Raw genomic sequence first — 5,119 nt, 5'->3', positions numbered from 1 at the left:
GGGCTGGACTGGAGTTTTTCACGTGCAGTTGTATCAGTTTCACATAGGCACCTCTGCTGTGCAGTCGCGGGTAATCGTTGCTGGGGTAGAAACCGTCCTCCATGTTGTCCTTTACCCCAACACACCCCCTCCCCCTCTCACTCTGTGATCCTTGCTGATTCAATAACAGAGATAAGCGATACGGCGTACCTGCTGTGCTATGGAGCATGGGAGATTTTAAGTCAAATGAGGCAAAAGGAAACTGGCCAGGACCGGCTGCCGAGGGCATGTATGAGGGAAGACACAGCGATGGCAGACTGAGTGATGGTAGGGTTTTCCTGGTACTGTCTTCCTTCTGTTACGTCTCTGCATTCTTAACAGCTGTGCTCCCAGGAAAAGGCACAAAACATGCTGAGGGTGGGAGTGGGGGAACCTCTCCACAAGTATACCTACCTGTCCTATCTCTTAAAGCTGGTCCAAGACACCCATTGCGATCATTGTTAAAGTAATCAGTCACTGTTTCTGTAATCGGTATCCTGCTGCTTGGTTTGCTCTATGATTATGGAAGAAGAAGAATGCTTTTTAAAATGTATTCAGCAACCATTTGGGGGTAAACTAATCTGAAAAGAAAAGAGTACCATGTTCTATGAAATACATGCCTGTTGTGTTTGTAGTGTCTCCTAAGAATACCCTAAAATCATGATTGTTACTGTATCGTTATCTTTTTTTTTTACATATTAGCTCTATAAATTATTGCTTTTCTTTTTTTTAGTTTAATTTTATTTTTCTTGGTGTTAGAGAACAATAATGTTTCTTCCCCCTCCCTCCCTCTTTCTTTTTCTCTCTCTCCCCTTCCCTCCATCCCTTCCCCTCCTCCCTTCCTCCCTACTCTCTCTACTTTAGTTTCCAGTAATGCAAGATAAAGTTGAGGAAATAGAACTCTATACCCCAACAATGTTTATAATCATGTTGACAAATACATTGCAATCATTGAAGTTTCTAGATAAGGCAAGATACACATTATGTGCCAAATAATTAGAGCGTTTAAAAAAGTAGATTGTGATACCATTTCTTTTAGTATATAGTTTATCATTTTCTGTTTTATAAATGCTGTCAGGCTTCTACACCATGAGTCTTCAGTATTTACTTGTAGATGATGTGCGTGGCATTTGCAAAGGTAAATTATGTTATTGACTACTTGAAACTACTTGCAGTTTGCTTTGTTCCTTTTCTTTTGACTTCTTTGTGACCATTCTGAATCTAGAGACTGTCTAGGAAAGGCTGTAGATAGTAGTGAGCAATAGGAAGATGGAAAAGAGACTCAGAAGAGTCCAAAGGGACTGCCTGAGTAGATCTTTACATACTTTCCTAAGTTACAAAATGCATTGCCTGGGTTTCCATAATTAAAGCGCTAATTCACTGAGTTGCATGTACTTGGTTTCAGCATATGCTACAATGTTGCTATTGTTCATTAACACCTGTAACAGAGTGATGCATTTGGTGTATGGACCACCCATGCTACATTTATGTCTTGGATTGGATGGCCTTTCTCTCTCTCTCTCTCTCTCTTTTTTTTTTTTTTTTTTTTTTTGGTTTTTCGAGACAGGGTTTCTCTGTGTAGCTCTGGCTGTCCTGGAACTCACTCTGTAGAACAGGCTGGCCTCAAACTCAGAAATCCACCTGCCTCTGCCTCCCAAGTGCTGGGATTAAAGGCGTGCACCACCACTACCTGGCGGCCTTTCTCTTTTTTAAGAAAGCCAGTGAATTACAAATTTGAGCATAATTTTTCTGATTGCATTTTAGCATTATAATAGTGAAGTAAAAAAAAAAAGTTGCCCTAAACTTTCTGTGTCACTGAGGGTGATCTTGGGTTCCTCCGGATCTTCCTGCCTGGACCTCTTGAACGCTATGCACCACATACGCAGTTTGTGTGCCACTGAGGAGGAATCAGACCTGGAGTTCTGTGTATGCTCGACCAGTGCTTCAGCTGAGCATCTGTAACCCCCAACTTATGAATTCTTTCAAGCGGTCCCTGTTTCAAGCAGAAATGCGTGTCTTCTAAACTGGTACTTTTGACTTTGATAGACCCTGAACATCGCTTTCCTTAGGCAGGATGTGTGTACCATCTTTGTGGAAAAGCCCTGTGATCCAGCTCTACAGCTGTTTGTTTGTTTGTTTTTGTTTTTTTTTTCAGTATTCTTGCATTTATCTGCTTGTTTTGTGTATATTTTTTGTGGACACCAGTGCGCCAAAGCACATGTGTAGGAATCAGTCCTCTCCTTCCACGATGGGGTCTGGAGAACAAACCCATGCAGTCAGGCCTACTCTGAGCCGTCTTGCCACATACCTCGTTCTCGTTCTCTTTTGAAGTTTGTTTTCAAATGCGAACGAGTGGTTTGCCTGCATGTATGTCCCTGTACCGCATGCATGCCTGGTGCCTATGCAGGTCAAAAGAGGGTGTCAGCTCTGGAACTGGAGTTACAGATGGTAACCAGTGGTGGGAATTGTGTGGGTGCTGGGAATCAGACCCGGGTCCTTACCTAGAACAGCCAACCTGGCTGTGTGATACCCTTCCTCGGCCCTCCATTCCCTGAAGGCTACATGATGGAGGTAGGCTTTAAACGGCCGTTGTTTCCAGTGTACCAGTTCTTTTAATTTTGATATTTCTGGCTCTCCATCAAGCCCAAGTGCTTGCTTTACTTCCGTTTCAACAGGGGAAGACCAATGAATGGTGAGGAGCAAGATAAAAACTCCAAAGTTGTTTTATAATATATACGAATATATACTAGAAATGTAAGAATTCCTGGTCTTATATTTAGTTTTGTAAATGGTAGGATTTAAGTGACAAAAATAACCAGAGCTAATGTCGAAGAACCGCTGATACCCACTCCCAAGTGGTAACTGCTGCTGGTTAGTATACACCCGGATGCTATTTAGCTATGTGTTTAAATGCATATTTATTTACTATACATATATTTTGCAATTTGGTTTTTTTTCTCTTACCAGTATGCCTTCAGTAATCTTCAGTAAATGATGTTTTCATTTTTTAAAACTTATTTTATGTGTATGAGTATTTTGCCTGCACATGGGTCTGCACCACGTTCATACCGGCATGCCTTCAGATGCCAGATGCTTCAAATCCCCTGGGACTGGAGTTGCAGGTGCTTATGAACCACTATGTGGTGCTGGGAACTAAACCCCAGACCCTTGGACGTGCGTCCCTTTAACCACTGAGCCATCTCTCCAACTCTCGCTTTCTCTCATTTTCTCCCACACCTCTTTGGATGCTTGTTTATATATTTTTTCAATAGCTTCTGACTCTCAGAAACCCTCCTCAAAAGAATCCCATTAGCATATGATTTGAATGGAAGTGGCTACTCAGAGTGTTTCCTTTAAGCGTGTGAATCAGGAAACTAGAAACTGCTTACAACTTAGTTGCAGTTCATGATTTTGGGCCTTGGAATATGGTTTTATTTGAAGGGGAAAAGGAAAAGTATAGTTGATGGGGGAAGAGTAGAAGGTAAGCGAAGACAAGTGTATGACTTAGCGCTCCTGAAGTAGAGCTTCACGCTACCCCCATTTCTACTTCTGTTTGACCCGTGCCTTTAATACAAAGTAAAAGGCAAAAGCCATCTCTTAAGATTTCCTTTCCATCTTCTTACCTCTAAGAAGTAATAGATGGTTTGGTTGGCTTGTCTCACATTTCTATCTTCTATACTTAACTTTTATAACGTTGATTTCCTGAGTGTGGCTTCTACCCGATGTCCAATCCCACCCTTACCCGACCAGCTTCCTGAAAGCCAACGGGAGCTGTGCTTTCGGAAAAAAGTTACCAGTGGCACCTCAGGAATTCAAAGTTTACTTACCCGATTCTCAGGATGTTTCATGTAAGTCAAGTTTTAAAAGTATTCTGGAAAAACAAAGTCAGAGTTGGTGTCATTCCCTGTGGAAACAGTTGGGTAAGGAGAGTGTGTCTGTGAACTATGCACCTGTGTCAGTTCAGTCTGGGTTACACTTGCTTTTCCTTCTGAGGGAGCACGGTGGTTGACAAGGCTATGGGTCACATGGGTCACATGAGCATTAGACACAATGTGTGTGCTCAAGAAAAAGCAAATGTATTGTTTAGTGGAAACTCCGAGAGCAGGTGCGTGACAATGGCTATTCCTTGTATCCTGCTAAAGATGTTTAAAGATCCAACTAACCTGACTCCTGCCCCTTTCACTTAAATGCCTGCCCTGTGTGTAGTGTACATACAAGAAGGGACTCGGCCAAATTCATTTCCTTTCTCCTTGTTTTAGACGGAATTTAAAACCATTATTCATGGTCTGAGATAGACGTCTGTGGATATGAGGTCATCCATGGACCTGTACTGACATTCTATGAGATGAAAATGTACCAACCTTTTGGGGACGGTAATAAATAGAATAATAGTAAAACTGATCACAAATTCGAGGTAAAGATAGACAGATTTTTTTTCTGTTTGATTATGGTCTCAGTGTCCTCTGCCTGAGTGCTGGGATCATAGGTATTCACCCCAACATTCAGTTCCGGGAAAAGTGTTGGCTTTTGAAGCCCTGCAGACAATACTCTTTGAGACATTAGAATAAAGTCATTTTCTAGATTCAAGAGGGTAGTCATCCTCGGTTCCAATGGCTTTCCCAAATTTTGTGGCTACAGTAAGGAAACAACTATCTTGCTTGTTTAAATATCAGTTTCATCTTAATTTTGTGGGTTCTTTTTAAACCTAGAAGAAACACAACTTTAAAAAATCCAGCCAGGCTGGGCGGTGGTGGCGCACGCCTTTAATCCCAGCACTTGGGAGGCAGAGGCAGGCAGATTTCTGAGTTCGAGGCCAGCCTGGTCTACAGAGTGAGTACCAGGACAGCCAAGGCTACACAGAGAAACCCTGTCTCGGAAAAACCAAAAAAAAAAAAAAAAAAAAAATTCCAGCCAGGTACAGCAGTACACTAATCATAGCAGGAAGGTGGAAGACTGCTCTGAGTCCAAGACCAGCCTGTCTCAAAAGACAGAAGCAGGTGTTATATGGTCCAGTAGTAAAGTGCTTGCTTAGCATATACATTGTCCTGGGTTTGACCCCAGTATCATTTAAACTAGGCATGGCAGCACACATCTGTAATCC

Source organism: Grammomys surdaster, unplaced genomic scaffold (genome assembly GCF_004785775.1).
Source record: "Grammomys surdaster isolate TR1022 unplaced genomic scaffold, NIH_TR_1.0 126271, whole genome shotgun sequence".
NCBI classification, from domain to species: domain Eukaryota; kingdom Metazoa; phylum Chordata; class Mammalia; order Rodentia; family Muridae; genus Grammomys; species Grammomys surdaster.
The sequence above is the reverse complement of the archived record's forward strand: the minus strand, read 5'-3'. Positions refer to the sequence as shown.